We start from the raw sequence: 13,210 nt of genomic DNA on the forward strand, positions 1-13,210 counted from the left end.
TACCTTCATTACATTCACAGTTATTTATCAGGATATGGTGAATACACTAGATGATATCCATATTCCATCATGGCAAAGCCAACACCAAAGATGATCTTAGTCTTCAATGCTAGCAACTCGAATTATGAACCTGATATACAGAGTGTCTCAAAAATACACGGCATAACTTCAGGAATGAGTTCCTCATATGTGGACAATAAAAATATTTTATATCAACATAGTTCCGGAAATGCTTGGTTCCCAAGTTATTAACCAGAATGTCTTTGCAGGTGATTTCCTTCATCACAAGATACTGACAGAATCTGGTGGTTTTCCATTTTGACCATGTACTCAAATGAGGAGCAAGCGGATATGCACTTTATGTACGGTTTGGCAGAGGGTGGGTAGTCGTTTGTACCACTAATGGTTTCCAGAACAAAGATGTCCAGACAGGAAAACATTTGAAGGTATCCATCGCCGCCTTTGTGAACATGGGACCTTTACACCTAGTGCTGCCGAAAGAGGATGACCAAGATCTACAACTCCTGAAGTAGAGGAGGAGATTTTGGATGTTGTGTATGCCACTCCTGGAATCAGCACACGCAGAATAGCAATGCAACGTTTGACTATTTGGAGTGTTGCGAGTTGTTGTTATTTGGTTTTTAGGAGCATTAGCAACTAAGGCCATATTGGTCGGGGATATGTAAGGTCATTCCCTGACCTTTCTGCATCCTCCGTATTTAGTGGTCACGGGCTTGAACCAGGTCTAATCAAGAAGCATGTGCACTGCTGCTCCTGCCCACGGAGGCACCGAGTGTTGCAACAATACCAACTGTATACTTACCATCTGCAACGGGTACAGGCCTTGTCACCAGCAGATTACCTTGCACGAGTAATGTTCTACCAGTGGTTCTTGCAGCAACTCCTCACTTTCTTGCCTTAGTGATATTCACAGATGAAGGGTTTTTTTTGGTAGTTGTTGCCGCATAGGCTTCTGTGGCCATAATGCATATCCCAAGGTTTTTGCAGTACTTTGATCCAAGCCCAAGGTGGGAATCGAACCCACGACTTTTGGGTTGCCAGGCAGGCACTTTACCCACCCGGCTAGCCCGGTCGGCCACAGATGAAGTGTAGCCACACAAGACGGAATCCAAAACCTTCACAATCAGCATGTATGGGCTGAGGAAAACCCACATCACCAACAGCAGTTCAGCCTCAACATCTGGGCGGGTGTTTTTGGTGATAAGTTATTTGGACCACATATACTCCCAAAACAAACTCACAGGGCAGATGTACAGAAATTTTCTAGAAAACAACATGCCTACTTGGACAACGTGCCACCGATCATTCGTCAACAAGCACACTTCAATGCACGATGGCGCTCCTGCACATTTCAGCCACCTAGCCTGCAATTACCTGAATCGAAGGTTTCCTGGTTGGTGGATAGAGGTGGACCAACTGCCTGGCCTCCACACTCACTGATTTAAACCCACTAGATTTCTTGTGGGGGCCATTTAAAGTCATTGGTGTATTCAACTCCAGTAGCTGATGTGGAAACTCTCCACAATCGAATTGTGGCAGGTTCTGAGACAATACGAAACACGCCAGGAATTTGGCATCGTCTTTGCGAGTCCATGAGAAGTCGATGTGAGGCCTGTATTCAGGTGGAAGGTGGACATTTTGAACCACTAATGGTTCAAAACGTCACAATTACTATAAGGTGTGCGAACAGTTAAGTGTCATAGACAGACCTTTAAAACTCGGAAACCAAGCATTTCCAGAACAATGTTGATATAAAATATTTTTATTGTTTACATACAAGAAACTCATTCCTGAAGCTATGCTGTGTGTTTTTAAGACACCCTGTATATTGCAGTTTGCAGAACACTTGCAAAGTGTTCATGAAAATTAGCATTTATTACCATATCTATAAGGGTAGGTATATCGGTATGTGAAATGCAATGCATACTGATGCCTTGGCATTCATAATTTATAAAATTATAAATCAGAAAGAAAAAATGCACCTTGTAGATTGTGGCATGCAAACTCCACTCTCAGGCATGCTTAAATCATATTTATCTAACCTAATTTTTTGTCATGACGAACTGAAGATGACAAAGGAAGAGCAAGATAAACACACAAAGACAAAATTGAGTATACTCACAGTTATGCAAACCCATTAAGAAAGAGACTCAGAGCGGACAAAATATTTAACACAAGAAAAGTAGAACATGCATTAAGGGAAAACAAAGGACTTAAATTAGCAGTCACAAGCAGTAAAGACAAATGATACTTAATCTGAAGAATAGTGATAGTGTCGTTATGAATAGTGGAGAAGGCATAATTCAAATAGCAGAAGACTACTAAAGTATTATACAAGGGCCAAGGGAATGATGCCAGCAGTGGGGAAGACAGGTCACAAATCAGCAACGCATACCCGATATCCTTCCTGATGAGGTAGAACATGCATTGAAGAAAATTAAGAATCAAAAAGCCCCAGGTGAAGATGAAGTTACTGTAAAGTTGTTAAAATTGGGAGGAAGAAACAACACAGAAATTGGCAAGCCTTCACAAAATACATTAGGAAAGGTGTGATGGCTAAGGAGTGGAATAATGCAATCATAGACCAATTGGCTTGTTGTCCCACATCTACAAGTTGTTCACAAGGGTCATCACTAACAGATTAAAAAGAATACTTGATGAGAATCAACCAAAAGAGCAAGCTGGCTTTAAGACAGGATTCTCAACTATGGATCACTTTCACACAAAATCACAGCTAATGGAGAAAGCAAATGAATATAAAACACCATTATGCCTGGCATTTGTGGATTATGAAAGGGCATTTGACTCCATACAGCATAAGGCAATGTTTCAGGCAGTGGAAAGACAAGGAATAGACACCCCATATATTACAATTTTGAAGAAAATATGAGAATGCTACCTCCTTTATTAGACTAGACAAGGAAGTGGCAAATTTAAAATTGAGAAAGGAGTTTGACAAAGAGGCACAATATCTCAGAAGTTATTTACTGCTGCTCTTGAAGCTTTCAGAAGGTTGGACTGGTCGCAGATGATATTGTGATCATGAGCCATGATTCTGAAGAATTAGGGGAAAATCTTAATCAGTTATTTATGAAGTTAGAAGGATTTCGGACTAAAGATGAATATGGTTAAAACAAAAGTAATGATGAACAAGTATGCCACAGGAAAAGATATAAACATTGAAGGAGCAGAAATTGAAAAGGTGGATTCATACAAGATTATTACTATAATTAATACCACGTGAAATTAATAAGTTTATTAAGCTATTTGCCTAAACTACTATACATTAGGGTGACATTCATCTACGTCCATCTTACTGATACCCATCATCAGACCATGCTACCGACAGACTCCTCTTGGCGATAATCCCAGAAACCTGATGTGTATACGTGCCTGTTTTGGGAAGTGTTTTAGACTGTTGGAATTCATAACAACAATCTCATATGCAAATGTTTATTACAAAAGTAAAAGAAATTCATATAAAGTAGATCTGTACGTGAAGGCTTGGCTGGAAAGTGCTGTCAAAGGCATCTAAGATTTCCATGTGAAATAAACTGCAGTAAGCTATAATGAAGAATACCCTCCCTTTTTGCTGTTTTCCAATGCTCTGAAGCATTTAATAAAGTAAGCTTCGAGGTGGTTGAAGGTCCTTCTGCAACAGAGCTTTCCAAAGTGGTTGCACTAGTTGTTACTTCACATTTGGAGAAAGCATGGGTTATACCGCTGAGAAGCAGCAAAAAGTATTATAGTTCCGTTTGTATTTTATTAAACATTAATTAAGAATTCTACTAAAGCTTTTGAGAAAAAAAAAAAAAAAAATCTCTGAATATCAACAACTGTTTCAAAGAGAAACTGAATAATGTAAGATGGACGTAGTTGTAAGACAAGTCTTTAGAATAGAGTTTTTGCCTTGAATGCACAACAATAAAAATTACACAAATACACAAGATACTAAAATGCATACAGCTTAAAAAATTAAGGTTTGAAATAACCTGTACTTGAACAAATTAAAAATGTAGATATTCCACTTTAATGAAAACATCGTGGCCAAATTTCAGAAGTGAGAAAATTTAGCAATAGATTTGCATGAATAGTGATACAAATTGTCATCGGTAATTTTTGAGCAAAAAAAAAAAAAAAGTAATGGTTTTTTTATTTTACAAATTTCTTTCTTGAAAATGTTTGTACACATACGTAAGCACTCCCAAAAAAGTCAACATTTCTGCTATCAAGTCTTTCGATATCAAAAAATTCTGAATCTGAGGCACAATTGTAGAGTATTTGAATGTAAGGTATCTTTCAATTCATTAGTCAGCACGTTGAGTTTGCATTCTTCATCCATTAAACTGACTACAGAATACAAACACAATATACTGATACTTTACAGCCAAAGTTAAGTATCAGCACTTCACAGTTCTAGTGCTTAACACACACCAGTTTTCAAAGATGAAAGGCTCTGAGGTAAACCATTGGAGTGTTCTTCAAAATTCTGAAAAACTATTTTTGCAGGATTCTGCTATAGCAATCCTGTTTGGGACTCATTGATGACTGTTGTCAACAACTGCATCCGAATACATACTGGTATTGCGTATAATACTAGAGTGAAAAATTTACAACATTCATTTTCTTTGTAAACAAATAACTGAAGTAGTTTATTTCAGATGGTCTTAGTTAAAACTTGTACTGAGTATGCTTCACATATCCACCACCTCAATTTTTTTTCTACATGTTTTCAATTCAAAAGAAAGATGTGTATTGTACTGGTTTCAGATTTGTATTATGTACCTTATTCACACTGTTTTAATTTTGTAAATGAGGTTTGTGAATACAGAAAAATTCCCACTGCTACAAGTCAAAATTATCTGTGCAATCCACTGGCACTCCCCTCCCTTAATGCTGGACACAGCATCTCTCAGTTTAGTAACTTTATTAAGTTTGTAAACATTCCTTACCAGCAGTGATGAGTGTAATTGCATATTTTTCCACCTGTTCTGTGAGCAATCCATGACCAAACACAAGTCCATAGTGTATTGTCACAATGATCCTGACCTTCACTACAAATTCTGTTGTCCAATGAAACGTGTTTCAATTACCTTTGAGATCACCAAAAGGACACCCATTAAAGTGTCTACATCCATATTAGAAGAGTGTCCATTCTTTTCTAATACAACTTAAAAATAAGGAAAAAAAGGGTGGCACATCAACTGCTTTTGGCATACTGCCATAAAAAAAAAAAAAAAAGTCAGAAAGTAACATTCTAAGGTATGTCAGGAAAAAGGATGATTTTGCTGGTAAAATACCTCAAACTTCTGCAGCTTGGAGCTGCAGAAGTTTGAGGTATTTTACCAGCAAAAGCCAGCAGTTTGAGGTATTATGGAGATGCACCCTGCTTTCTATTCTATTCTTTTCTCAAGTCTTTTGTAGGATTTGCCAATGTAAAATGAAATACAGGGGCATTGAAGGTAACAGATTGGGGTTGGATGATGTTGGTCTTATAGTCAATTAAGTATTAGGGTTCTGAAAAAGTCTGATTTAATGAATTTCAGGATACACCATATACCTGTGAGCTTTCTGCAATTTCCCGTTTTAAATATTTGTAATTCCAGTTAGTATCAGTAGTGTCAAATAATGCAAGAAAGCAAACTTCCCATATCATCTGTCCATTGCCCCCAACAGTTTGCCTAGTTCTTCCACGAATTTATTCAAACTACCAATTCCACAACGACAAATAGCAGTTTGTTCCAATGATCAACCACCCACTGGCTGAAAGCAAAACTTCTGCATATCTATCCTGCAACCAATCTTCCTCAATTTGAATTTATGCACTCCTTGTGTAGTCTGAGCAAGAGGAAGAATGCCATCAGCATTGAGTTTGGTCGAGCCATTCAAAAGTTAAAAGAATGTCCAGAAATGATAACTGCTCATTCTCTTTTAGTTCCACATTGAAGTTGATTTTGTGGTGGAATCTTAATATTTTTGGCAGTGGTGTCCACCATAGTTCCAAATCAGAAAGATGCTATCAGTATACCTCACTCATATTTTTTGCTTTAATGTTTCTGTTCAAGAAAAGTTTTCGCTTGGTGACTCATGAAGGCTTCCCCTAGAACAGAAGACAGTTTTCTGCACAGAGACCAAAATTTGATGGAAGGAGCAATTGAAGTATCTCCTACAGATAGATCAACGAGATCCAGAATGTCAGAAGTGGTTATTGGTTTGGGGAAACCAATATGAATATTCCTATACATGTTGTTATAGATGGTGGTATACACTGCAACTACATTAAACACTAGACAATCATATGCTTCAAACTTTATCCTGAAGTTTATGGATTACTTCTGAATTACAGACTGATGAGGAATTTCTGGGAAGTATCATGGCGAGCAGTTTGGACGGCCAGAAAAATGTTTACTTGAATAGAATCCCCCATTTACAATTGGTCTTGACAGGAACCTTGTGTTTCTGATCTTTGACATTTGCATATAGAGAAGGTGCTTCAGACCTGTTTGAGTTAAAATCATTAAAGAAATCTTCATCTGCAGAGCCTGTGGTATTGCCTTTGTCCACTTTGGAGAAGTAGACTGTCAAATTTTTGTTTAGAGTTTTTATTGTCGCTGCAATCAAAATCTTAAAGATCCAAAATATCTCCAAACAAGAGCTTGAAGATATTGTCGGATCCTTTTAGTTTTCTTTATAGTTGAAATGCTTGAGGGTGTTGACAGCTGTCAAGTTGATGTAATCTCTTGCTGCTGGATTGGAAATTTTCTTAATGCCGACATGAAGGCAAGCTAAGAAATTGAAAGTTGGTATCGAGGTGTGGTGAGGTATTTGACTGAGGGCAAATTTAACATTCACTCTCATTTCACTAAATTTTGTTCTAATGGAAAATAGAATTTTATTACTCAAATTGATAACAGAAGTGTAGAAAGTTAGGTTACATGATTCAGCATCACTTAGGATGAGACCATTTGGGGATAGGGAAAAACTGCAGTGAGTGCTGCCTGTTGTGTTAGGGGGGGGATGCAGAAATGGAATGTCCAGTGAGATGAAGAGGATAGGTTCAGCTTTGTGTGAGCATGAGAGAATGGAATTTGTGGTTAAAGGCTATAATCTTTCCACCTATGTTTTTAAATGGAAGTTTTATTTTCACACAGCTTTCCTACACATTTAGGCAAAATACACCATCAGTTTGGCATGTTTCCTCATAGATCACCTGCCAGATGATGAGAAGCCAGTAAGCTTTGAAACAAATGTATTGGCAGTCTCAGATATTTAGATTTAGACCCACTATCCAGGTGATGCTAAACAATTTAAAATGATATTAAAAATTTAAGCAGCAGAACTGTGGATACCATTTATTGCTAAGGACTAGGAGCACTGTCTTCGACGAGAGAAGAAAATCACTCCATGATCAAAATCTAATGCAGAATGAACTGTATGAATTTTGATTTTATTTCAGTTACTGCATTAAAATGCCCATGCAATCCTACAGTACCTTCTGCTTGAAATCAACTATAGCATCAACTGGTGAAGACTAAATATTTCTCCAATCATCAACAACTGGCCATATCCCACCCTTCTCAATGCTGGCTGCAGTGCACTGTGCCAACTAGGTTCCTCTCAGAATGGCCCAAATGTATCGAGACATATTAGCAACTTTTACTGTTCTACAACTTCACCAGCAAGAATGCTTTGAAATAATTTTTTTACAAGATGGAGAACTGCCACAATAGCATTTGACCGCTAAAAAGGTAATCATCAGCTGCTTGTTAATTGAACTGCCTGACCTTACAGGATCAGAGAGAATTGCATCTCTTGTTACTTATTGGTGTGCATGTATATTTGCATGCACACCAATGCTAGGAGCATCTTTGGATTCAGGGTAAGTCTCTGTGCACTGGAGATGTGTAAATGTATCCCCAATTCACAAAGAGGGATCAAAGAATGAATTACCGACCTGTTAGCTTCTGGTTCCAGGGTAAATAACGGAGTTACTGATTAAAGAAGTAACGCAGGATCATCTAGACAAGATTGCAGTTATAATTCAGACACAGCATGGGTATGTTAAAGGGAAATCCTGTCTGACCAATTTGATTGGATACTATGATGTGGTCACAAAGGAACTGGATGCAAAAAATAATTTTGATATCATATACTTAGATATACTTAGGAAAGCTTTTGATACTGTTACACATAAAAGACTTTACCACTCTGTCTTCTCCCACTCAACCATCCCTTTATCAACTGTAGCAATTTGCCCTTAATGTCATACTGCATAAGAGAAGGGTGGGAGAAAGCCCTAGCAAAATTCGAAGGAATGGATCCCATAAAGACCCACACCATACTGAAGGAAAGACCCAACAATTGGAGCAGTGTGGAGGTAAGGGCAAGTTGCTGCTATGGATAAAGGGATGGTACAGAGTGGTAATCAATGGACACTGCTCTTCATGGATTAATGTTATTAGTGGAGTCTCCCAGGGTTCGGTATTTATCAATAATATTGATGAAGGTCTTAAGTTAAAGGGAAATCTTGCAGATGATAGGAAGGTTGGCAGGGTGGTTAATGACAGTAATGAAGGTATGTCACTGTAACAAGACCTAGAAAAATTAGGCAGCTGGGCTGAGAAACGGCAACTAAGTTAAACATTGACAAATGCAAATACTGCATATGGTTAGCAGTAATCCCAGATTAATGTACCAACCGTGTAGTACTACACCACTCAGTATGGTGGAAAATGAAGACCAGAGGGTAATTGTGCAGTCAAATATGAAGTTCTCTGAGTAGTGCAAACACGTGGCCATTACAGCACGAGCTTTTTTTCAATGATATACACCAGGTGTGGGGCAACTCCGACCCACGGTCATTTTCAAAATATATATAATAAATGGCAGGCCGGTTATTATATATATTTTTGAATTACAGTATAGTTTAGTGCTAAAGCCTCATGTTACGTAAAGAGTTTAATGTACTTAGTGCAACTGCATCATTTCTGTACATAGCCAACCATTTAAGTAGTTGGCTATGTTGAGATATACTTAATGATGCAACTGCAATATATAGTACAACTATTTTTGAATTAATGGAATTTCTTATGTATTTTTTAGAAAATACTCTGCGCACTGCAATGACAAATATTGATCCACTGATACAAATATACATGTATATATAATTAATAATTAACATATAATACATAAAGTACATATAATTAACCTACAGGGGAAAAGAAATCTAAAGAAGAAACAATTAGTGAAGAAACACTTATGATGAACCGAAGGCGACAAATGAAGAGCAAGATAAACGCTGACAAGGAGAAAATTGAGTATACTGAGTTATGCAAAGCCATTAGAAAGAGACTCAGAGAGGACATAAGAAGATTTAACACAAGAAAAGTAGAACAAGCATTAAGGGAAAACAAAGGACTTAAATCAGCAGCCATGAGCAGTAATACAGAAAGACAAATGAAACTGAAGAATAGCGATGGTGTACTTATGAATAGCAGAAGACTACTATAAAGAGTTATACAAGGAGAGAGGGAATGATGCCAGCAGTGGGGAAGATGGATCGCAAATTAGCAACACATACGACATACCTGATATTCTTCCTGATGAGGTAGAACATGTGTTGAAGAAAATGAGGAATCAGAAAGCCCTGGGGAGAGATGAAGTTGTAGAGTTGTTAAAATTGGGATGAAGAGACATAAAACAAAAACCGGCAAGGCTCTTCACAAAGTGCATTAGAAAGGGTGTGACGCCTAAGCAGTGGAATAATGCAATCATAGTTTTGCTGCATAAGAAAGGAGATAAATCAGAAATTGGAAATTATAGACAAATTAGCTTGTTATCCCACATCTACAAGTTGTTCACAAGGGTCATCACTAACAGATTAGAAAGAATACTTGATGAGAATCAACCAAAAGAGCAAGCTGGCTTTAGGACAGGATTCTCAACTATGGATCATCTTCACGTAATATCACAGCTAATGGAGAAAGCAAATGAATATAAAACACCATTATGCCTGGCATTTGTGGATTATGAAATGGCATTTGACTCCATTCAGCATAAGGCACTGGAAAGACAAGGCACAGATACCCCCATATATTATGATTTTGAAGAAAATATATGAGAATGCTACCTACTTTATTAGACTAGACAAAGACAGTAGCAAATTTAAAATTGAGAAAGGAGTTCGACAAGGAGACACAATATCTCTGAAGTTGTTTGCTGCTGCCCTTGAAGCTTTCAGAAGATCAGACTGGTGGCAGAAAGGAGTCAATGTGAATGGAGAGTACCTAAACCATTTACGATTTGCAAATGACATTGTGGTCATAAGCCACGATCCCAAAGAATTAAAGGAAAATCTCAATCAGTTATGCACAATTAGTAAGAATTTTTGACTAAAGATGAATACGGCTAAAACACAAGTAATGATGAACAAGTATGCCATAGAAAGGGACATAATGATTGAAGGAGCAGTAATTGAAAAGGTGGAGTCATATACTTATCTGGGACAAGTTATTAGCTGTAATAATGCTAAATGGCTTGAAGTCAAGAGAAGAATAAATTTTGGATGGATAGCATTCAGGAAAAAAGTCACATACTGAGGAGCAATATCCCAGTTTGTCTGAAACATAAAACAATGAACCAATGTATACTCTCCACCATGACTTATGGAAGTGAAACTTGGGCACTCACCAAAAGAATGGAAGAGAAGCTGAAACTACACAGCAAAGAACGGAACGAATTATACTGGGAATCAGACTGTTAGATAAGAAGAGAAACACACGGATTAGGCAGCAAACTCAAGTAAAGGATATTCTAATCAAAACTAAACAACTAAAATGGTCTTGGGCAGGACACATAGCTCGAAGACATGATGACAGATGGACTAAGAAAATAACAGATTGGTACCCAAGAGGAGCTAGAAGAAAACCTGGAAGACAACGGCAGAGATGGACAGATGAAATTCATGAGTTTGTGGTTAGTAAATGGATGGCCATTGCACAAAACAGATGGAACTGGAGAGGCTTTCATCCTGCAGTGGATTTAAAATGGCTGATGATGATGTATAAATATTACAATAAATAATATAAAACTGTTTAAGATAACTTTTTCATTATACACCATTTTAATAATCCTAAAATTTGTGAAAAGCTTTAAAAAAAAAAAAAAATTTGGCCAGTACCTCACAAACATTTTATTTAGCCCACCACGTATAAAACTTTGGAAGTTTGCCTTTAGCTAATGGGTAGCTTGAATAAATTCAAAGAACTAGAAAAATTATTGGAGGGGATGAATAGATGAAATGGGTTTTTTTTTTTGCTGATAAGCTTGCTTTCTTGCATCATTTGCTATTACTAGTATTAATGCCAAGAAAGTATGTCGTGCTCCCAACATAGCCCTCACCATCAAACCAAGTACATCAACATTCTACTATATATCTTGAGAGCCAGGATTGCTGATATATTAGATATCAGAAATCCTGGCTCTCAAGATATATTAAGACATTCTACCAGAACATCAATCATGCAGTATGACTGATGACTTTTGAGATTATGATGACCATTGTGGGGCGATCCATTATTCCTTACATTTTGAGGGTACAGCTCTAAAACTGTGTAAACTTTCGCAGGCCGGCCGTTTTTAAGTACACCGGACCGAGCCTATTAGTAACTCTCTAGAAGGCTTCCGGATCAGCTAGTGTATAATCTTGCTACCTCTACTCTGCAGATAATGACTGGAGGGAGTCAGAGTAGTGTGTATGCGGGGGGCATTGCCGAGACTACGTTATGTCAAGGATCTGGGTATGTTCTTACCATGTGTACGCCATATCCAAAAATTTCATTACTTCATACAGCATGTCCCACTCACTTTTTCTTACTATTGAATACACCACGAATTGTCAAACTAATAGAGCAAGCTTATCTGCAAAAAGATCTAAACCTCCCAAACACTTCCTAATTCATTTCACAAATATACACGGTCTCACTTCTAATCTCAATGATATCCATTTCAACTTGCAGTCTGCCGAACGTCATGTACTTCTCACATAATCTCAGTTATCGATTGATTCAACTACTGCTCATCTAAGATGCCTAAATTATTCGTTGTACGATTCCTTTTGTCTCAAAGGTGGTACTTGTGCATATGTCCGTTCTGATATTCTCTAACAAAGACTTGGTAATTTGGAATCTCCTCTCTTTGATCTTCTCTGGCTTAAAATCTATCTACCTCATTGTCAAATTCATCTGTTGTCTGTACCGTTCTTCCAACTCCACTAATCACTTGGAGCTCTTTGACTTCCTCTCTTTGCGAATTGTCTTTCTCCAGTCCAACTTTTCTAACAGTGAGGTAATTTTAATGTTCACAACTCCAGTTGGCTTCCGTTTTCTAGTCACACCGACCCAGCAGGTCGAGATGCTTAGGCTTTTGCAATTACTAATGACCTTGCACAGATTGTTCATTTACCTACAAGAATAACTGACAATCCTAATCATACAGCAAATATGCTTGATCCTTTTCTCACAAACAACCCTTCTAAGTACACGGTCGAAATGAGCGGTCTTTTAGGCACCTCAGATCACAACTTGGTGATTGTCTTTTCTCCAATGGAGCCTTTGTCCTATGGCTATTTCCAAACTCATGTTGTTTGGCATTACAAGAATGGAAAATGGGATGACCGGCAAGATTTCTTTTCTTCTTTTCCTTGATCGGATTACTGTTTCAAAACTTCAGATGTCAACGTTTGCTTAGATCGTGTCAGTGAAATTATTCTTGTAGGAATGGAATCCTTTATCCCACACTCCACTTTAAAATCTCATCCTTTATGTAAACTTTGGTTTTCCAATAAATGTGCTAAGGCTGTTCATCAAGAGAAGAGCGTTGCATATTGTAATTGGCTTGTTTCTAATTAATCAGTTTCATTTTCTGCCTACACCAAAGCTCGCAACAATTCTAAATCAGTTAATAACGAGTCCACACTAGAGTTTGAACAGACTAAGAGTAGAAAACTTGCTTCTTGCCTTAATGGTAGCCGAGCATTCTGGTCTCTTGCCAAAGCTATTGGCCGAAACTTTTGCCCATCTCTGCTCCCACCTCTGTCCAAATCAGATGATTCTGTTGTCACTTCAGCCAAGGATAAAGCTGACCTGCTAGCATCCCATTTTTTTTTCCAACTCATGTATTAATGATCTTG

At 37.7% G+C, this 13,210-nt stretch overlaps 1 protein-coding gene across 1 annotated transcript in view; it reads right to left on the reverse strand.

The window, feature by feature from the left end:
* LOC150092028 (translationally-controlled tumor protein homolog) overlaps positions 1-13,210 on the reverse strand; it is a 67,656-nt gene that overhangs the window by 15,144 nt on the left and 39,302 nt on the right. The window lies entirely within an intron of this gene.

Source organism: Mastigoproctus giganteus, chromosome 1 (assembly GCF_048544385.1).
Source record: "Mastigoproctus giganteus isolate SK-2022 chromosome 1, ASM4854438v1, whole genome shotgun sequence".
NCBI lineage: Eukaryota > Metazoa > Arthropoda > Arachnida > Uropygi > Thelyphonidae > Mastigoproctus > Mastigoproctus giganteus.